General features: G+C 45.7%; 1 protein-coding gene and 1 long non-coding RNA gene across 10 annotated transcripts in view; one reads left to right on the forward strand and one right to left on the reverse strand.

Annotated features, from left to right (window-relative positions):
- Kirrel3 (kirre like nephrin family adhesion molecule 3) overlaps nt 1-22,507 on the forward strand; it is a 568,837-nt gene that overhangs the window by 484,654 nt on the left and 61,676 nt on the right. The window lies entirely within an intron of this gene.
- Nucleotides 1,443-21,125, reverse strand: LOC141420867 (uncharacterized). 2 transcript variants are annotated; one of them, XR_012445551.1, is made up of 5 exons: nt 18,942-21,125; nt 17,913-18,003; nt 14,777-14,926; nt 2,573-4,089; nt 1,443-2,483 (listed from the first exon to the last, which is right to left on the reverse strand). It is a non-coding gene; the product is annotated as an uncharacterized lncRNA (long non-coding RNA). The 2 variants fall into 2 exon arrangements; XR_012445552.1 differs by lacking the exon at nt 14,777-14,926.

Consider the following 22,507-nt stretch of genomic DNA (forward strand, 5'->3'; position numbering starts at 1 on the left):
CAAACTCCTGCTTTCATGAAGCTGGATTCAAGAAGAGGGAAATGGACTGTAGGTGTGACTCAGGGATAAAGTAACTGCTAGCAAGCTCAAGGCCCTGAGTTCAAACCCTAATACCACCAAAGGAAAAGAAAATAATCAACAATAAGCATAAAATTCTAGTTTATTAGAAGGTAATAAATGCTATCCAAGAAAAGTAGAACAGAGCACAAAGACTTGAGTTTGTGGGGAGACCTGATTCATTGGTCAGGGCCAACCTCATGGAGAAAGTGGCCTTTCTTTTTTTCTTTCCCCTGCTTTTTAACAGCTTTATCAAGGCAAAATTTGTATATTACGCATTTTAAGCACAACACAATGTTTTTAGTAGAAGTATAGTTGTACAACAATCATCACAAGCCAATATTTGAACATTTCTATATCCCTAAAACAATCTCTGGTCCATTTCACTCCAATTGGAGGCATAAACTGATCAGTTTATCTCTGTGGATTGGCCTTTTCTGGATGTATCATATAAATAGTCAGACAGTATATGGCCTTTTGTATAAATAAGAGTCAGACAGTATATGCCTTCTTTCACTTTTTGAGATTCATTGCTTTTAGTGTTGAATGTTATCCCATTGCATGACATTCCACATTCTGTTTATCCATCCATGAGCTGGTAAACATTTGGATTGTTTCCAGTTTGGGGTTATGATGAATGTGTCTATAAACATTCACAAGTAAGTCCATGTGTCAGAATAGATTTTCATGGGTACATTTCTAGGAGTAGAACAGCTAGGTCATATGGAAAGTTTATGCTTCTTTCTTTAAGAAACTGTCGACTATTTTCCAAAGTGTTCATGCCATTTTATTCCATTCCCACCAATAGCGTGTGAGCATTCCATCTTCTCTACATCCTTGCCAACACTTGTGACTGTCTGTCTTTTATATTATGGGCATTCTAGTAGGTTTGAATAATAATTTGCCATCATGGCTTTGATTTGTATTCCCCTAGTGACTGTTGAGCATCTGTTAGTGTGATAAAAGATGTAAATTTTCTATTCAAACCTTTTGCCCATTTGTAAGTTAGATCTTTCTGTCTTCTCATTGTAAGAGTTCTTTTTGTATTCTGGATGCAAGTCCTTCTCAGATGCATGATATGCAAATACTTCCTCTTGGTGTGTGGCCTGTCTTCTCCTTTTCTCGATGGTAGCTTGTGAAGCAAAACTTTGATTGTAATCAAGTCCAATTTATTAAGGTTTTTTTTCTTTTATGAACTATGTTTTTGATGCTATATCTCAGAACCCTACCAAAGATCACCAAGATTGGCTTCTATATTTTCTTCTAGAAGTTTTACAATTTTAGATCTTGCGTTGAGTGTATGATTCATTTCAAGTTATTTTCTGTGTACTTTGTGAGGTAAGGGTCTCAATTCATCATTTTTGCAGGCAGGTATTTAGTTCCTCCAGCACTATAGGTTGAAAAAGACTATCCTTTTCCTCGCTGAATTACCTTCACACCTTTGTCGACACTCAACTGACTGGGCCAGGTTTGTGGCTCAAGTGGTAGATTATCTGCCAGGCAAGTGTGAGGACCCGAGTTCAAACCTCCGTGCCAGCAAAAAAAAAGAAGAAAACTGCTCGAGATATAAGTTGTTAATTATATCAATTAAAAGTAGATTTATATATCTATTCTCATAACAGGACCACTACACTTCACTATTATTGCAACTTTACAGTAAGTTTTGAAATTAGCAAAAGTAAATCTGCCAACTTGGTTATTTTTCAAAATAGTTTCAATTATTTTGAGTCCCTGGCACTTCCATATAAATTTTAACATCACCTGTCAATTTCTGAAAAAAAACTGTAGGGTTTTCATAGGAATTGTGTGAATTGCCATCTTGTTTGCTTGCTTTGCTTGCTTGTTTATTTTGAGACAGTCTCACTGTGCAGTCCAGGCTGGCCTGGAACTTGACAGCCTCCTGCCTCTACCTCCCAAGTGCTAGGACAATAGATGTGAGCCACCACTCTGGTGAGAACTGCCATCTTAACAATATTCTTCACATTCATGAACATGGAATGTCCTTCCATTTATTTAGACCTTAAATTTTCTCAGCAGTGTTTTATAGTTTTCGGTATGTGTCTTGTACTTCTTTTGTCAACTTTCTTCCTAGTTATTTTGTTCTTTTTGATCTCACTAGGAATAGAATTATTTTCTTAATTTCATTCTCTGATTATTCATTACCAATATATAGAAATAAAATGGATTTTTGTACAGACACTTCTCAACTTAGCGACAGACTCATATCCCGATGAACCCCTTTATAGGTTGAAAATGCATTCAGTACTCCTCACCTACCTAACAGCCTTGCTTAGCAGCAGAGTATCAGTTGTTCTCCTTTGTGATTGAGATGCTCACTGGGCTGTGTCACTGCTGCTGCTGCTGCTGCTGCTGCTGCTGCTGCTGCAGCCCATCATGGTTAGAGAATGGTACCACAAATTGCCAGCCTGGAAAAAAAGATGAAAACACAAAATTCAAAGGATAGTTCCTATGGAATGCATATTGCTTTCAAACCATCATAAAGTGAAAAACTTACTAGTCAAGTCATTGTAAATCAAGGACCATCTGTATGTGGATCTTGGATCCTATAATCTTGCTGAACTAATTTTTCAAATCTAATACTTTTTGAGAATCCTATAAGATTTTCTGTGCACAGGATCGTTTTGTCTGTAACTGGAGGCTATTTTTCTTCTCTCTTAGTCTGCAGCCTCTTTTCCTGATTGTGCTGGATACAATTTCCAGTATGATGCTGAATAGAAATGATGAAAGCCTCTAGTCATTTTCTGGGGGGTTCTGGGGTGTGAACTCAGGGCTTCATCCTTGCAAAGCAGGCAGTCTACTGGTTGAGCCACTCTTCAGTCCATTTTGCTCTGGTTATTTTGGAGATGGAGTCTTGTGGAACTATTGCCTAGGCTGTCCTCAAACCACAATTCTCCCAATCTCAGCCTCCCAAGTAGCTAGGATTACAGGCATGAACCACTGACACCCAGCAAGCCTCCAGTCTTTCACCAAAAAATATAACATCAGCTGAGAATGTTTCATAGATGCCCCATATAAGGTTGAGGAAATATCCATCTGTTACTACTCTGTTGAGAGGGTTTTTTTAATTGAGGCATAATAATTGCACATGTTTTGGAGTATAATGTATATATCTAATGTGTTCTATACATGTATATATCATGCAATGCTCAAATCAGGGTAATTAGTATATTCATCACCTCAAATAGTCATCATTTCTTTGTGATAAGACCATTTGAAATCCCCTCTTCTGGCTCTTTTGAAATATATATTACATTATTGTTAACTATGCCTATTACCCTGCTGGGTAATAGGCAGAACTTATTCCTCCTATCCAATTATACCTTTTACTCATTGTCTACTCTGTTGAGAGTTTTTATCATGACTAGCATTAGACGTTAGACCTTTTTTTCTACATCTCTCAATGTGATCATATGGTTTTCCTTAGTTAATTCCTTCATGTGGTATATTACACTAATTGATTTTTAGATATCAAACCAACCTTGAATTCCCAGGATTAAAAAAAGCCCATTTGGTCATGGTACATAATCTTTTGTTTTTATGTTGCTAGATTCAGTGTGCTAATGTTTTTGAGGGATTATCATATATATTCATGATGCATTATGATCCACAGTCTTCTTTTCATGTAATATCTTTGTCTGTCTTTGGCATCAGGGTAACACTGGTTTTGTAGAATGAGTTGCAAAGTTTCATTCTCTGTCTATTTTCTGGAAGATTTTGCAAAGGATTAATAGTATTTGAGAGAAATCATCAGTGAAGCAATCTAGACCTAGAGTCTTTGTGGAAAGATTTTCAGTATTAATTCAATTTCTTATTTAATGTGGGTCAATTCAGACTTTCTCTGTAGAAGGAGACCTTTGCACAGATTTATAGAAGGGAAGGAGTTAACTGTGGATCTTGGAGCCAAATTCCTACTTGAAGTGAAAAAGCAGTCATCAAAGGGTTCTGAGCAAAGAAGTTGCAGGATCTGGTATATTTTTAAAGAATCTCACTGGCTGCTGGGTTGGGAGCAAGCTGTAAGAAAAGAAAGGAAAAAGACCTATTAAGAGGCTCTTCCAGTAACACAGAGCAGGGTAGCAGTGGTGGAAGTAGTAGACAGCTGATATGAGACAAAAAGATGAATGAATATAAGCTGTCAGCAAGGTTTTTGACATGGGACCTTTTCTCCCTATAAAATCAGAGGCATAATTCTGAATCAATGTGTGCATTTCTGGGGAAAGACACACATTCTTAAAGAAGTCATTCAGCCCCAAAACGTTTAAGAATGATTAATCTAGACAAATCCCTTGATCACCTGCTATAACAAATACTATAGACTGGGTGCTTAAATCATGAACATTTATTTCGCACAGTTCTGGAAGCTGGAAGTATGAGATCAGGATGCCAGCATGCTAGGTTCTGGTCAGGGCTTGCTTCCCAGCTACGTCCTAACAGGTCATTTCCTAGGAGCATGTCCACAGAAAGAAAGGGATCCCTGTCTCTTCCTCTTTTAGTAAGGGTACTAATGCCAACAGGAGAGTCCTACCCTTGTGACATAATCTAGCCCTAATTACTTCCCGAAGGCCCCATCTCTAAAATATTATTCCACGGTGGGGCTAGGGTTTCAACAAATGAGTTGGGGATGCAGGGGACAAAAACCCTCATCCCACTGGAGCTCAACTGTTCAATTTAGGGAAACTATTACTTCCTCATGACCACCCAGCTAACTAGCAGTAAAGTACACTGTGCTAGGAAATTACCTGGTGGAATGCATAATCAGAACCCTCTGCCTAGATCCATGAGACCACTGAGCTTCCAGTGTCCACTCGCCTCCCAGGCCAGGGTCTCACCTCTGTGCTCCCATCACCTATGCAACTGCCTGTCCTTTCCCACTGCCTCTGGTCCACGCAGGAACCACTAAGACTCCCACTCCCACCCCTACCCCCACCCTTGCCGCTCAGGGAAGATCTAGTGAATGTCTTTCTGCCAGCTTAGCTCCCTTTTCACAGCCAATCTCAGAACAGCAGCAACTTATCTGTCTAAGAGAATAAAAGCCCTTGATTTTTATCCACACGGCAATCTTATCTAAACAGGTTCAGGTGGCAAGAATGAGGAAGAAAAGTAATTAAAGGGGAGGCAGGTGAAATGTTGACATTATTATTACTTAAGTGCTGCAAAGCTTTTAGTTTATGTTTTCATACTGGTGACACATAATGTGGGGAGCATCAGCTTGGCCCATTATCTAAGCCGCACACAGGCTCACCCTGCCTCCCCACCACCTATAAATCTTATTAAACAGGTTCCATTGGCAAGACAGAAAAATAATTAAGGCGAAGGGAGGTGAAATGTTGATGTTATTACTGTAATGCAACAGCCTGTTTAGTTTTTACACCAATGAAATGCAACCGAGGGAAATCAGTTTTAAAGATTACCTTTCTGAGATGCAAATCATCAAGCCCTGAAGCTGGACTTAAAGAAGGAAACAGTTACAAACCAGGAAACATTTCCAAGTCTGTGCCAGTCTCTTAGGAGCCTTTAAGCCCACAATTTACCTTTTGACTATGTTCTATTTTCTCACAAATCCTTTATTTCCCACTTATTTATTAACTAGAGACACTGCACCAAAAAGAAAAAGAGGAAGAGTGATTCTCCAGGCATTGGTCTTTAAAGATCCATAGCAGGAAATGGTTCTCCAGAGGGAGGATTTTAGCACTCGCTGGGAATGGGGCTTAATTGAATTACCCTTCCTCCGGAGCGTGCCCACCTAGAAGGGCTCACTTCTTCTGCATCTGGACAGGCGGATCTGCCTCATCTGGTCTTGCCAGAGGGTATGGAGGGGGCTGTGGGCAGCACAACAGGACAGCCCCTGGCTCACCACCCATGAGCAGTCTAGAACTCTGTTCTTCCCTAGAGATGTGCTGATCCACCAGCTAGATCTAATGCACACTCTGTGCTGGGCAGCATGGGTTTGCCCAACCAGCTGCTTCCACAGCCTCACTTTTAGAGTGAACAGAGACTATTTGAATGGCTAAACACAAGGTGCAGGTGGCAACTGGCGGACCAGAGCAGGCACTCAGACAGGTCTGCTTAGCTCCCAGAGTATCTTTAGAGTTTTTTACCATCGTTGCCAGCATTTAAGCTTCAGGAGGGTTTTGTAGGAAAATCCACATGCCTGGCTTCTCTTGCCAAACCCTGGCAACATTATGATGCATTGCCTGCTTGGCGACGATCACGTAACGACTGTTCCCTTTGGTTGGATATGGCCCGCCAGTTCCCTCCTCACTGTTGCTCACTGGGGCTGTGTGATACATACATGTCACTGACATTTACATTGCTGCCCTGATCTCACCCACCCCAGAGGTACACCAACCTCCAGGAGCTCAGACCGTGGATGAGAATTAAGCAAGGGGTGGAAAGCAGGAAGAGGAGATGGGGAGGCAGAGGCAAGCTGTAAGGAGGATGCAGGAGATGTTTGAGCATGAGTGGAATTTGGACAAATTAATCAATTTGTCATGGATGAGTGGGCAGCGTGTTTCTTCCCTGTTAACAGCTGTTCTAGATTTAAAAGCCCAGAATTTGGAGCTGAGCCTCCTGAATTCAAATCCTAGCTGGGCCACTCACTACCTGGTATGAAAACACTCCATAGAGCATGTGGCACATAAGCAGACTGAGAAGGAATTGCACCTGCTCCGTGTGCTGTTCTGCCTTCCTCTTGCCTCAACTTGAAAACCCAGGCCCTTGTTGACTCCTTTCCCTCTGCACATGCAAAGGTGGAGGAAAGAAACAGGCTTCAGGGCCATAACTATGCTGGGTCCAGAGCCCAAGTAACTCTGTGGTTTGCACAGCTGAACCACCACCTGCAGACTCTACTACTCCTCTGGGAGTCCTCAGACCAGAAAGAAGTGTGGGAGGGCCCCTCTGACTGTCAGTAACCCCTTGGTGCTCAAAATGTCTTTCCTTCCAGGGGTACAAGGCTCACATCCAGAAAGTTAAACCCAGAGGAAGAGGCTGTGAGAGATGAGAGAATGAGAGGTATCCCTGCAGGGGTAGCAAGAGCTGCAGGGGAAAAGCCTATATGTAAAAGCGGAAGGTGCACAGGCACAAGAGACCAGCAGAATACGCTAGAGAGGCTAAAATTAAGTGAAAATTTACCTACCCCCACACCCCTAATCTCCTGATGTGGCCAGAGAATGGTGTGTCCTTTTTTTTTTTTTTTTTTTGGTGCTACTGGGAGTTTGAACTCAGGGCTTACCCACTTGCACTTGCAAAGCAGGTGCGCAGGTGCTCTAGCACTTAAGCCACACCTACAGCCCTTTTTTTTTTTTATTATTCATATGTGCATACAAGGATTGGTTCATTTCTCCTCACTGCCCCCACCCCCTCCCTTACCACCCACTCCGCCCCCTCCCTCTCCCCCCCCCAATACCCAGCAGAGACTATTTTGCCCTTATTTCTAATTTTGTTGTAGAGAGAGTATAAGCAATAATAGGAAGGAACAAGGGTTTTTGCTGGTTGAGATAAGGATAGCTATACAGGGCATTGACTCACATTGATTTCCTGTGCATGGGTGTTACCTTCTAGGTTAATTCTTTTTGATCTAACCTTTTCTCTAGTACCTGTTCCCCTTTTCCTATTGGCCTCAGTTGCTTTAAGGTATCTGCTTTAGTTTCTCTGCGTTAAGGGCAACAAATCTACAGCCCTTTTTGCTCTGGACATTCTGGGTCTTACTTTTTACCCAGGCCAGCCTGGACTGCAATCCTCTTATTTTAAGCTTACCACCATAATGGGAACTTCTTTTCTTTCCCCCACCCCGCTCCCCAGCTCCCTTTAGTGGTACTAGTATTAAACTCAGGGCTTTGCACTTGCTAGGCAGGTGCTCTACCACTTGAGCCATGCCTCCAGTCCTTCCCACCATCGCTGCTATTAGTTGAGATGGGATCTCACAAACTCCCTGCCCAGGCTGGCTTCTAACTACTATCCTCCTGGTCTCACCCTCCCAAGTAGCTAGGATCAAGGGCATGGCCACTGACCCCTGGCCTCAGGTCAGTATTATAATCTGATAGTTATCAGATCAACATACCCACATCAGCACTGAAAAAAAAAAAAGACTGTAGTGAAAATATATCTTGTTTCTCAACGAAGTTAATGTGAGTGATTGAGATAACTTGTGGCCAGGTTCATCTAATCCCAAGATCCCTCATGTCTAGGCTCTGAGCTAAACTGCACTGTCCAATGACCAGTACAGCAGCTGCTAGCCATAAATAGCTATTAAATTTAAATTTTAACTAATTCCAACTTTGCTTGGCAAGGCACAGTGGTGCAGGCTTCTAATCCTAACTATTTGGGAGACCTAAATAGAACGTTCAAGGTTCAGGCTGACCTAGGCAAAAACTCAAGCCCCTATCTGAAAAAATAACTAAAGCAAAACGGACTGAGGGCATAGCTTAAGTGTCGAGTCCCCTCCTGGCAAATGCAGGCCCTGAGTTCAAACCCCAGGACCACCAAAAAATAAATAAACTTTGTTGCACTAGCCTCATTTACTGTTCAATAACCCCACATAACTTCGAGAAGACTGATTAAAAGGCAGGATTCGGATGTTCCTGAGTCCTCTGACCAAATTCCACCTAACCATGTGCCAGTAACCCAATAACATCCAATAATGGGGGCAGGTTCAACGGCTTGTAATGCAGCTGAAGGGTCGAAGCTTCCCATTCATTTCTTCAATCATCTGTTCTCTGGGTCTTTATTAAATCCTACTGTGTATAAAAGCATTGCAGCAGATCCAAGGGGGAGATGCAGAAGAGACCCTCTTTGTGTGCCCTAGGAGGTTTATCACTGGGTGAGGGAGAAGACATGGACCACATGCTCTCATAGGAGGTGGAGTAACGAAGTGCTATGCAAGTAAAATTCTGAGGAGGCATTCATTTCCAATGAGAAGTGCAGGAAGTCCTCACAAGGACATCCCTTGGCTGGATGAGCAGGATTTTAGCAGCTGGAGGGTGCAAACATACCCTAGTGATGAGAGCCAAGGCCCAGAGAGTTAAGGGCACCATGTTGAGGAAAAATAGTGAGGGATGGCCCAGACTGATGAAGAGGACAGGAGCTTAGAGGAAAGGGCCTCTTGCCATCCTGAAGAGTCAGAACTTGCTTATGGGCCATGGGGGGCCATTGTGGGTGTCTGAGGAAGTTTATCACCTAATCTGATGGTTCCAGGAAGACAGCCATGTGGGTAAGAGGGCATGGGTCTGAAGGCAAGAAAGGGTTGGTTAATCAGATCCAGGTTAACAGAGAAAGTAGGACAGCCTAGCATTTGCAAAGTGCTTGCCATAGACAGAAAAGAAAAAGTCCTGGAGCAGAGAGCACTGAAGTGAGGGTGAAGGGTCACTCCATCCAAGTTTGTTAGCCAGGGGATCCTACATGGTGCCTTTAATTCCATTCAGCAGTGACTCTAGCGGTAAATATCCCATGCTGCTAGCAATGTACAGTTTTTTTAATGTTCCAGACATTTCCATGCCTCAGGGCCCCAAGCCACCGAAAAATTGGCATTAGGATGAGCAACCTCACCCCTGGATGCATGTGAGGAAAGCACTCCTCATGGGGCCAGTACATGGGGTCTGCTGAGCACACGCTCCTCCTTGATGAGTCTCCTTTGCTCACTGGAAGGTCAGGAAGGTTGGGGCTGACGAGAGGTGAGGTTGCCGCCCATCACAAGCCCCTTCTCTTGCGTTTGTGGCACTTGGCATGCTCAGAGACCATTAGCACCTCTCGGGGAATATTTAACTGAAAACAATTTCTAGCTGGGATCTGTTATAATTACTAATTAGATCTGATTATAATTATCTCTCGCTGCCATCCCTTACCTGACACCCAGGGTAGCACGATGCCTGGCGACAATTAGCATTGAGTTTTTCCTGATACACTGGCTGATTAGGAACACAATTGCAGGGTAGAGGAAGAACCTGGCTTATTAAAGGGAGGCCACTGTTTACCAAGGTATGTTGTGAGCAAATTAGATTAAATTAATGAGGAGAAACTGGAGTGAGGAAATGGGCTTTTTTTCTTCTTTTTGTCTCAGCTGATGACATCATTTGGGGGATGAAGCTGAATTCCCCTCTGTGTTCCCCTTCTGTTCCCCACCTCAGGTTTTCAGGGTTTGATAACACCCTGATTCTGCCCACCTCCCTGCCCTGCAACCAGCCCAGTCCACACCAGTGTGATAGTGTAGACCAAATAAGAAGACTTACTGTAACTTTGAGCAAGTCACTTACTCTCTGAGCCTCAGCTTCCTCATCTGGAAAATGGGAAGGAGACTTGTCTCTGAGCCAAACACCAGAGCCAATTGTTTAAGGGAACTCAGAGTGTGAAGAAGGGACTGTGTATAGGACAAGGGACCATAAGTTTGCTGGGGGGGGGGGCGGGCAGATGCCATGGCTGAGGCACCTTGCATTCTCTGGTCTCAGCCCCAAGCTTGACACAAAGTGCTTAGTAATTGAAGTGGACACCACACTAAACTCCCACCTCCCACCTGGGAGCCAATACAGGGGCTTCTCCTCCCCAAGGGCAACAGCTGCAGAAGAGGCCAGTGGAGGTGGGCCAGCCTTGAGCACGCATTCTAACCTGTGCACACACATGGCTGCTTCACCCGGTGACTAAAATGCGGGACTTCTCAATCAGAGTCGTTCACTGTGAAGTGGGAAATCCAGGAGCCTGCTATGCATCTTGGGGAAAGTTCCCTCACCTCTCTGGACTTAAGCATCTCTGTCCATAAAAGCTCTCTGTTATAACAGAGCTCAGCTAGAATCTGAGCTGGTGCTGAGGAATGGAGATAAGAGCTGATGGTTCTGGGGAGAGTACCATTGTGGCCATGTGTGATCACTCTGGTGACATCCTGGGGACATCTGAATTATTTGTTTCCACCACCCAGATTTATCAGGAAGGTCTACCTTTGACTTACTGTACAGAGGTGAGCGGGAGCAGAGATGCCAGCACATAGAAAAGCACCCCTTCTGTGATTCTGGTGAAAGGGGACACACACACATGTAACCACACAAACAGGCACACACAGAGCATATGCATGTCTCAACGTAATTGATGGTCATTTATGTGACTGCTTTGGCTGTGTTTGACCCCATTGTCTGAAGGGATTCCTAGAGGATGCCAGGGGTACATTTCCTTGGCTATCACCCCTGCCCAAAGCAGCCCCTCCTTCTCCGGCTTGGTTCCTTGCAAGCAAGGCCCCTTGCCTGTTACTGGTCTCCAAAGCACCTGTCTGGGTGATGGAAGCATAGGGAAGCCAGTCCTGGTCATGCAGGCCCCTGAGAGAAGTCCCAAACTTCCTATATGCACCCTGATCACCCATGGCTAAGCTCTGCTTCCCCAGCCTTGATCCACTGCACTGGGTCCCTATGCTTGCACTCTCATCCCACACTCCATGTGGCTTTTGGCCTTGTGGAGACAGGAAACCAAGATTAGCCCTCTCTCCCTTGATACCACCCCAGACTTAGTCTCCTGCTGTAGGAAACCACGCCTGCCCCCAACTCCTAAGACTCCAGATGTGTCTGTTGGTTTGGTTTGGTTACCAGCAAGCTCTTGCCCAAGCACCTCCCAGACTTAATGTGAGGTCTGAGGCACTTATCCAATCATTGTACTAATCCAATCCCCTCTCACCAACTATAAAATAGGAGCAAGCATTCCCGTCCCTCTCCATTCTCACAGGCCATTTGAAATGAATAGAAGCACCCAGAGCTCTTCCAAAACCAGGCTGGAGCACCCCCAAGGGTGAGACACACACCCTCTAACTCACACCCTGCTCTGACTCGAGGGTGGCCTCAGCAACTCACTGTGCCACTGTGGACCTTCAGGGTCCTGCTGGCCTCCTTCCAGGACTGCCAAGAAAATGGAATAAGATCCTGCATGTGCAGGGTGTGGTGGTGCAGGCCTGTATCCCAGCACTTGGGAGGCTGAGGCAGGAGGATGGCAAGTTAGAGGGCAACCTAGAAAACACAGTGAGACTCCATCTCCTACACACACACACACATACACACATATTGCATGTAAAGGCTATCAGAAAAGCATAAAGTGGGTGCAGGGAGGAGAAGCCTTCAACCAGAGCAGAGAAGTGGACAGACCTATGGGACATAAGTCCTCTCACCTACATGCAGCTAGGAGAACTAAGGCCAAATTAGTGAAAGGGATCTATCACCCATCATGGGAGTAGCAGTGGTTGAACTTCTGTATGCCATAGCCATGCTAGGCACTAAAAATACAACAGTGTATAAAATAGGTCACTGTCCTCACGTAGCTTCTACCGACAAAAGGAGATAGCTGATAAACTGAGAAACTCCATAAGGTTGTGAGTGCCATAAATTCAAACAAAGCAAGAGAAGGAGGTGGCAGGGAGTTGTGCAGAGGTGGCATTTTATACAGATAATTAGGGAAGGCCTCTTTGAGTAAGTAACATAACCAAAGTCCTGAGGAAAACAAAGGAATGAGCCAAGCAAACATTTGGAAAAAGAGCCTTTGTTGGTAGGAGCTACATCAAGTGCAAAGGTCCTGAGACAGGAGTGTTCTTATCATTTTTCAGAAACAGCAAGGATGCCTGTGTGGTCAGAGCAGTGAGAAGGGCTGAGCAGACACAGGGATCAGCAAAGGCAAAGGTAATCTCTGAATGCCCTTCCTGCTCCAACAGGGCCCTAGACCCAAACAAACACAGGTCAGAGAGAACCAAGGTCACTTCATCCCTAAGGCGTTTGCTACCAGTGTGGTATAGGGCTGTGAGGAAGAAACCTAAGTGAGGCAAAAATGCAGTCCTCGAAGAATTCCGGGCCTGCTTCTGACGCCTCTTAGCAGCTCATACAGGGTCACACTCACCCACACAGGTAGTGGTCACACTCATGCATGCAGTGGTCTCACTCATCCACACATATAGTGGTCACACACATGCAGTAGGGTCATATTCACCCATGCAGGTGGAATCAACTGGAAGTTTCTAGAAGGCAAAAAAAGAACAAGTTTGCAGGTCTCCCCTAAGCTGTCCTCTTCTCTCTGCTGCCAGTTGCTCCCCTATCTTGCCATGGCCTCTCTCAGTCCCAAGTCTGGCCTGAGACCTGAACAGTAGAATCTGGGTCTGCCTGCAAGAGAGGAGATAATAGGGGCCAGCTAAGTCCATGGTGCCCCTGGAATTGATCAGTGCCCAGCCTAGGCTCTCTGGCTGAACCTCATGCAGCTCAAATCCTCCAGGAGCCTCTGCTCACTGGCTTCTCCCCTGATCCTCCCACCTGATTAAGGTGAGTGTCATCCTACTGGGGACGTGATGGATGAACTCAGGAAGGCTGCCTGTCTCTATCTGAAGGACCTCAGGAGCTCATTTGTCTTCCCTTGGCAGCTGCCCATCTCCACATTCACCTCCCTCAGGACAATTTCAGGCCTGAAGATACCCAGTGGGGCCAAGCGTCTAAGGGGCTTTCCCGGGTTCTGTCCCCACCAAGGACAGAAAAGAGGGGCAGCTTCCCTCCCTGGAAACACTAGGAGTAGGACCACATTTAGGCTGAGACACCCTCCAGATACACAGAACTTAAGAAGTACCCCAAAACCAGTAAACCAGATAATTTTTTTTTTCTGTACTGGGGCTTGAACTCAGGGCCTACACCCTGAACCACTCCACCAGCCCTTTTTGGTGAAGGGTTTTTTGAGATAGGGTCTCGCAAACTATTTGCCTGGGCTGGCTTTGAACTGTGATTCTCCTGATCTCTGCCTCCTGAGTAGCTAGGATTACAGGTGTGAACAACCAGTGCCCAGTTACATTTTAATGCAATATCTTTAAAAATCAAAATGAATGCAAAAAGAATCCATAACAAAGTTATCAAACTATGAAACAAATAAGTGCTCAGTAAAGGCGCCAAGCAGAGCCATACAGAGCCCTCAGGAGTGGAGAGGATACTTGTGCCACTATGTATGTATTTTTTATGTATTTTTTTAATGGTCAGTTTTTTCCAGAACATTAAAGTAGTTGAAAAAATATTGAAACAGTTAAAACCAATGTATTAAAACTCATGACATTATTTTAAGCTTAAATATTTTGTTTAAGCTGGCCAGCTCTCTGATGGCTGAGACCCTGTCTCAAAAAAGGCAAAAAAAAAAAAAAATCTTTTTGTTGTTGTTTAAGCAGGAAAAAAAAACCACAAATGTGTTTAGCTTTTCTCCCCTGGCTGTCATGAATGCAAATTCACCATTTTATCCCATTTTCCATAAAAGAATGGCTATGTTTGATCATTTGTCTTGACCAAATGACCACCTTAAATAATGTTTTGTTAACTTTGACATTCTGATCCTGTCTTTATTTAAAATTGTGCTATTTTGTTGTGGATTTGTGTGTGTATGTGTGTGTGAGAGAGATAGGAATTTGAACTCAGGGCTTCACACTTGCAAAGCAGGTGCTCTACAGCTTGAACCACACCTCCAGTCCATTTTGTTCTAGTTATTTTGAAGATGAGGTCTCATAAACGGTTTGCCTTGGCTGGCCTCAAACCACAGTCCTCCCAATCTCAGCCTCCCAAGTATCTAGGATTACAGGCATAAGCCTCCAGTGCCCAGCTGTTATGGATTTTTTTTTTTTTTGCGTGAGGTTTGTTTTATCTTGTTTGGTTTTTTGAAGTTTGCATGAAGACATTATTTGTCTCAATGATAGTGGTTTGGGTCAGGTGCTCACTAGACTCCCCCTTACCCTGGCTGTGAGCAGAAGCAAAAGTGTGAGACCCCTGCCCTCAGCTGGAATCAGGAAATGATCTGGGATGAGCCAGCTCCTTGTCCATGGCTTGCCAGTCATAGTGTATTTATCCAGGCACGGTTCACTGAGGACCAGAAATGCAGGTTGCTGTGGAGAGAGGAGGTGGTAGGGAAGTCACATGGACCTGCAGGGTAGGTTCCAGCTCAGATTCTCACCATGCATGTGTTGGGCAAGTCCCTGTCCCCATGAGCCTCTCCTACATACACAGGAGCTGCGAAGGCCTGCCCCCATACAAACACCCACCCCTTGCTTGTCAGCCATATCCCCAAGGCTTGTGAAGGCCTCCCTGGTCACTCAACCCAGCATCAAGAAGCTCTGTTTCATGCCTGACTTCATTCCTGAATCCACATTCCCTGCTTTGTCTTTTCTAAAAGGCCAGCCTCAGATTGCTGTTCTACCTGGAGGTCTGTGTTCAGTCCTCTCCCGTCACTGTCCCCAGTGACAATCCCAAAGGTGGGAAAGATCTGGGAGCTTGGGGCAGGTAAGAAGCTACCCTTCCCATGACCATCTCACCTCAGAGCCTCCAGCATCTTAATGGCCCACCCAACAGCTACTGAGGCGCAAGCTGCCCCCAGGAAAAGTCCCTTTCAGAGACAGTATATCCAAGCTGACAGGAAGCCACAGGCATTGCCTCGTGGCTGTTCCCTCTCCAGGAGCTGAGTGGGAGAGGCCCACCACCTGACAAGGAGCAATCAGCAGCCTCATCTGCATCCTCCCCTCTCTGCACTGCAGCCTATCCTTCCCCAGCCCTTCGGGCCTCCATTCTTCCCCCATTCCACCTCTACAAATAGAAGCAACTTGCAGAAAACCAGATAGGCAGAGGCTGACTGCGATCAAGGCAGTAATTGCAGAAAAACTAAAGAGCAAACATGTTAGTGGACATGAGCCAAGGTCCAGCCCCCTGCCTCAGAGTCATGTCATCATGCCATGTCCAAGTCATCCCAACAGAGAAAAATAGAAACAAATACAAACATAGACTCTGGAGAGAGACCCAACCATGCTCCCCCCAGCTATGTCTCCAATAACAGTTCTTCCCAAAATCTAACCTCACTCCCTCATGCTGCATCCGAGTCCATTTCCCCTTTCAGTGGTAAGAAGGCTTCACAGCCTCCTGTGTATATAAAGGCTACTCAGTTACTGGGTGTACATTTTAAGTTATCCTTGCATTTTATGAGCCCTGAGGAAACGGAGGCAGGAAAGGATGAGGTCATCTTGTTCATTGAAGGCAAGAAAGAAAATAAAAGTCTAGATTCTTAAATAACCCTTTCAATTCCCAATCTGTGCTCAGGGATACCACAAAGATGACAACTTGCTGTGTGGCTTTGGACATATCACTTAACTTCTCTGAGCCAGCTTCCTCATCAACCAAATAGGGAGGTACAGAGGATTGGATTAGCTCCAAGTGCCTTCCATGCTGAAGCAGTGGCCTCTTTGTTCTGGGATACATGTGGGCAGGTACCTCTGCTATGTTCCCCTTACCTGCCACAGACCTTAGCTAGAGGGCACAGAGTATAGGAGTCAAGCAACTGGGGCCTGAAAGGAGCAGGGAACCATGAGATGGACTTCAGCTAAAATTCAGTGGCTTTAACTTAGGTCTCTCACACAGAGAACTGGCTCCACTCAGAGTCCTCACATCTCATTCCAACCCATGCAGAGCTCCATGACCTTCAGAGAGTTTTTCCTGTCATGCCAGACATGAGGCTCAGGGAAGTGAAACTTGTCCAAGTTCACATGGCTAGAAAGTGGTGATGGCAATAGCCAAGTTATGGAAACAGCCAAGATGCCCCACCACTGACGAATGGATTAAGAAAATGTGGTATCTGTACACAATGGAATTTTATGCAGCCATGAAGAACGAAATGTTATCATTTGCTGGTAAATGGATGGAATTGGAGAACATCATTCTGAGTGAGGTTAGCCTGGCCCAAAAGACCAAAAATTGTATGTTCTCCCTCATATGTGGACATTAGATCAAGGGCAAACACAACAAGGGGATTGGACTATGAGCACATGATAAAAGCGAGAGCACACAAGGGAGGGGTGAGGATAGGTAAGACACCTAAAAAACTAGCTAGCATTTGTTGCCCTTAACGCAGAGAAACTAAAGCAGATACCTTAAAGCAACTGAGGCCAATAGGAAAAGGGGACCAGGACCTAGAGAAAAGGTGAGATCAAAAAGAATTAACCTAGAAGGTAACACCCACGCACAGGAAATCAATGTGAGTCAATGCCCTGTATAGCTATCCTTATCTCAACCAGCAAAAACCCCTGTTCCTTCCTATTATTGCTTATACTCTCTCTACAACAAAATAAGGGCAAAATAGTTTCTGCTGGGTATTGAGGGGGTGGGGGGGAGAAGGAGGGGGCGGAGTGGGTGGTAAGGGAGGGGGTGGGGGCAGGGGGGAGAAATGACCCAAGCCTTGTATGCACATATGACTAATAAAAGAAAAAAAAAAAGAAAGTGGTGATGGCCCTGAGTCTCAGGTTCCATCTTTAAGATCTAGTTTCAGGACTTCCTCTCTCCCGCTAGAACCTATTTCCACCATTGGATGGGCATGAATCCCAAAGACAGAACCCCCCACTCTCCAAGAGGCACCAGGCTCTCCACTTGCCAGTCCCCCTGGGCAGGTAGCCTGTGCATTCTTCAGCATCTGTGTGCCCTTTTTCTTTAAGAGCAAACCATAACCTCCTCCCAACCCAGTGCTCTGACCCTAAGGACTGTTGCTACCTGTGTTTGGCCTCTTTGGAGTCCCAGACCACCATTTAGGGGTATGAGAGACAGAACCTTTGCCTGGGAGATGAGGAGGGAGGAGAGAGAAGAAAGGGATGAACATTATCTGGGTCCCATCCAAGATATTTTACACGTGCCATCTCCTAGAATGATCCCACCAACATTTCCAAGCTCTCTGAGAGCTAATTAACCTACCCAAGACCACACAGCCAGAAGGGGGAAGGCCAGGATTTCATTCTAGGTCTGACAGCAAAGGCAGACACCGAGGCAGCAGCCCAGCCTCCAGGAATTCTAAACACCAGTGGAGCACCAGGCCAGAATGATCCATTTTCAGTGACCCACCTCGTGAACAGGGCCAGGCTGATGAATGCTTCATGCAGAGAAATCCCTGCTCACCTTTCTCCTGGTTGTGTCCCATGAATGCAAATTAACACTAATGGAATCCAAAACAAACATGGTCAGGAAAGGAAGCTGCTTTGCTTCTCATGCCACAAGCACACACTGACACGCGCACACACACATACACACATACGCACAAACACTGCATTCCAAAGTCAAATGCAAATGATATTTTCAATTATACTCCAGATTTGGATTATCCATGTCTCCGGCCGCAAACATTAATGCCCATCACAGGAGATGACAGTGACGTTAAGACACACTCAATACATTTCTCCTCAACACAGAGCCGAGCACCCTACCCCATCTGTTCCTCTGTTCCTGAGCAACACATTTCCGTTTCGACCAATATACACAGAGCTTACATCCCAGATCCCAGCATGGTGACAGTGATGTAGATGTGAGCTGAAATCCATATATTCTAACCCAGACTGATCCCAGGGCAGCCACAGCAACTCGATAACCATCCTGTCTCTTTTTATACAGTGTGCACTGTGCACAGAACACTTTCTAAGACAGGTCCATTGCTAATCATAGGGAGAGGGAAGCCCTCAAGGGGGACAGCTAAAAGAAGAGGTGATTAAGGGTTGGTAGGCTCAGCAATGGATCCCCAAGAATGGAGAAATGTGGAGAATGGAAAGTAGAGAACACAGAGGGTAAGGGACATCAGCTACAGCCATCTCAGGGCTAGCAATGCCCTTAGGAACCTTAAGTCCCAGCATTTCCCAAAATTGGCCTATGAATGCAACATGGAGTGCCAATAGAGCCAAGGAACCTTCTGGAGGTTTTCTGGCCCTGTCTCTCTCTTTGAGTCTCTGTGAAAGCTTTGTCTTTCCTGCCTATGTACCCTGCATATGGGCATCTCTTCCTACCTTTTGCTCATTTATTTGATGCTCATCTGTTGAGCACCTGCTCAGTGCAAGCCCCACACTGGACAGGCAATACCAGGAGAGATGTGGCAGGGCTGCTCACCTTGGCAAGCTCAAATCCGAACCAGATATCTCCATGCAACCATTAGTGATCCCATGAGCTAGTTCTGCAGCAGGGGCCTCCATCCTGCTGAGCCTCATGGCTCAGACAACATACAGGACACCACCAAACACATATGGATGAGACTGGTCGCTGCCTTCCAGAATCTTCCTAACAGTCCAGTGGAGGTCAGGTGGAGCATCTGAGCAAAGCCTAAAGTCTGGTGGGTGTCCAGAGTCAGAAAAGTGAAGGCAGAGCGTCCCAAGAAGACAGAGCAGCAAAGCCTGGGTTGGAGGCCTGGGGAGGCATGGCTGAGGCTACAAAGGTGGGCCAGGCTGGGTGCTGCAGAGCCTTGGATGCCATAGGCAAAAGAGTGATGTGACTGGCTTGTCATTTCAGGGAGGTCACCTGGCAACCTGTGAAGAGCAGGTAGGGCAGGGAGACGCAAAAAGAGAGGTCATCTAGCTGGTCTTTCCTGGGTTGCCCACGAGTGGAAGAGCACGAGATCTAGTCCTGAGCTTCCATGGTCAGCGCTCCCTGGGCTGTGGGTCAGGAAGCAGCTCCATGTCATTGACTTTCACCATCTGCCCCTCCTGCCCTGTTCTTCTCTGTTCTCCCCACTCTGCCACCCAGCTCCCAGTCACCTGTTTGAGTCCCAGGAGGTGGGGTGGTGAAGGCCCCATGACCCTCCTACTCCGAATGAGAACAAGCCCGCCCAAGGTCACCAAGAGGGCTGGCAAGCCAAAAGACAGCAGGGAGAAAATCACCCTACCCTCTTGGAAATAACATTTTAAAAGAAATAAATAAATAAACTTCTCTAGCCGTTGAGTCCAGACCACCTACTAGCTTGAATTTACATTCTGAGGGATGATAGCAAACCTGAAGGTCCCATCAGGATCCACCTTCCCCAAAGGGTAGAAAGGGTGTCAGAAAAAGGGAAGAAGGAGGCCAGGAGGTCCAGGACTCAGGATCTCTATGTCAGAATCAGAGCAGTGGGCAGTTCCTCCAAGAGGCATGAGGGCACCTTTACTCTACCCACATAGTGCCCCAGGCTGCCCTGCTTAGGCAGGATCAAATGGAAAGGACCCCATGCTTGAAATCAAGAGTGTCAAATGAAAATTCTCCTTCCCCTGAAAAACTCTGCTAGCTCAGATACCCAGCTTCCATCCCAATCACCAAAACATTTCCCCTGCCTGGCCCCTTCCCAGGATGTTAGGATGACTGCACAGTGGGCTAATAAAGGAGGAAAAGGTGGTGGTGGGGAAGACCTAATACAGGGCCAGCACCGAGTAGGTTTGTAATCTTTCTACTGAAAGTAGACAGTAGAAACATTAGAGATGTCTAGGGACCATCCTTCTGCATCTGGGCTGGTCCTCACACCCAGTGCCTGCACCCTGTCATAGCTTACCTGTCCTACATGGTATCCCCGACAGATATGATAAGGTCGCACTCAGTCATTGTCACTGTGAGACACTGTATCTCCTCCCATGTGGTTTCTCTTGCATTGCACATCCACATTTCATTTGAGCTTCCCTGACACTCTGTTCCCAAGAGAACAGCCCACTTAACACAATGGGTGTGATGGGCGCACAGCAGCAGCCCACATCGCAATGCTGACTTCCTCTGCAGCAGAGCACTGACAAGGCTCTCTTGTTAAATTCCACACCACTAAAGGCACAACCTCGCTCCACTTTACAGATGAGGACACTGAGGCTCTGGAAGGTGGAGAACTTTGTTTAAAGTCACCCTTTAGGCTGTGCCCTTTACTCCCCACCCCCATGCTTGACACTGCTCCTCTGGGGTACCCAGCCCTGCCAACACTAGCAAGTACTAACTGTAGGGATGTCCAGGGCCAGATGGTGAGGCCTTCTGTGTCTCAGGGAATAGAGCTCGGAGGAACATGGAGTAGGACCAGGATCTCCTTACCCAGTAACCAAGCTCTTCTGATTTGGGGCTCATTCTGATACAGAGCACTTTGGTGCCCAAGCCAACCCCAACCCATCTCAAAAGTGATGCAGAAAAAGAGGACACTCAATGAAGAAGCAGTTCCTCCACCCATTGTGAGCACCACCCCATACATAGCATAGGCTGTGCTGTGCAACCCAGCTTTCTCCTTTCAGGTCAGAAAGACTCATTTTTTCAGCGAGGGTGTTAAAGACAACCAACTCTGAATTCCACACTAGGAATTTTCTGGCTAAAGAGAGAAAACCTACTTCCATGGCTGTTCCCTACATGGTTCAAAGGCCAGGCCCTCCTGGCCCAGAATGTAAGGGTCATCCGAGATGAGCTCCCTACAGGATCTGCCAGGTTTGAGCCTGGGTCAAATTCTGCTTCCTATGCTCCTATAAAGATTTGGTCCTGAAAGCCCTCCTGGCTAACCTTCTATCTTGGTGTCAACTGGCAGGACCCAAACCTGAGACAACCCTCAGGCTGGCACAGTGTTTGAACTGAGGGCCTTGCACTTGGCTAGGCAAGCACTCTACCACTTGAGCCATGCCTACAACCCTTTTTGCTTTATGTATTTTTCATATAGTGTCTTGTTTTTTGTCCCAGGGCCGTCTGGGACCCAGATTCTCCTACCTATTGTAGCTGGGATGATAGCCACTTGCCACTGCACCCAGCTTCTTTGTTGAGCTAGAGGGTCTTCATAACTTTTTTGCCAAGGTTGGCCTTGAAGCACAATCCTCCTGATCTCTGCCTCCAGAGTAACTGGGATTGAAGGCACAAACCACCACAACTGGTCCAGATCACAGCCTTTTGTTGTCTCCCATTGGAGCACCCTAAAAGACTGCTGAGCAGGAACACTCACCTATAAAATGCACCCTCTTCATATAAAACAAAGTTCAGTGCTCACCAACTTCTGCAGAGGAATGTGGTCTCACTCTCTCTGTGAAAAACAAGGAAGCTAGAAGACTTCAAAAGTACCTCTAAGGCCAAACTATAGAAGAGAGTTAAAACACTTTTTCAGAATGAATTCTAAAAGCATTAGTCACCTTTTTTTCAAATTTAGAGACATACCTTTTTGGAGGGAGAAAAAGAGGCTTGGAACAAAAAATGTTTTTCTTCTTAGGATCCTGGCAAATGGTTAACCTGGTAAATTTATGTAAAGTGGAAAGGTACATTACATTTTAGTGGTTTGCTGGGATTCCTTGAAGTGCATTTTTGTGGCAAGAGGCCCAGAGAAAGTATTTTCACCTATTTCCTTCTTTAGCTCGCTGCCATTTGGCTTTAAGGTTGTCTGTTCCAAAGGACAGTGCATTGTCTTTCTTCACATCTGTCTTCTTCCTAAGTAGGCAACTTGTACCACTTTTGGCCCTATTTTGTTCTCGTTGCCTGTCTCTCTTTGTTTGTGCCCTACTCTCTCATGGTCAGTTCTCCTTCTCCTCCTCCTGTTTTCCCTCCTGTACTTTAACCAATATGATTTTTATAATGCAAAAAGCAGTGGTCCTCATCTCTCAAAAAAGATAATTATTGCTATTTCGTCTATTTATACAGTAAACCCCATAATGAGGTGACCCTTTTCCTGTACCCTTGGATTTCTGCAAAGGTTTCCAAGGCTCCAGACTGTC

The sequence above is a fragment of the Castor canadensis genome, chromosome 2 (genome assembly GCF_047511655.1).
Source record: "Castor canadensis chromosome 2, mCasCan1.hap1v2, whole genome shotgun sequence".
Lineage (NCBI taxonomy): Eukaryota > Metazoa > Chordata > Mammalia > Rodentia > Castoridae > Castor > Castor canadensis.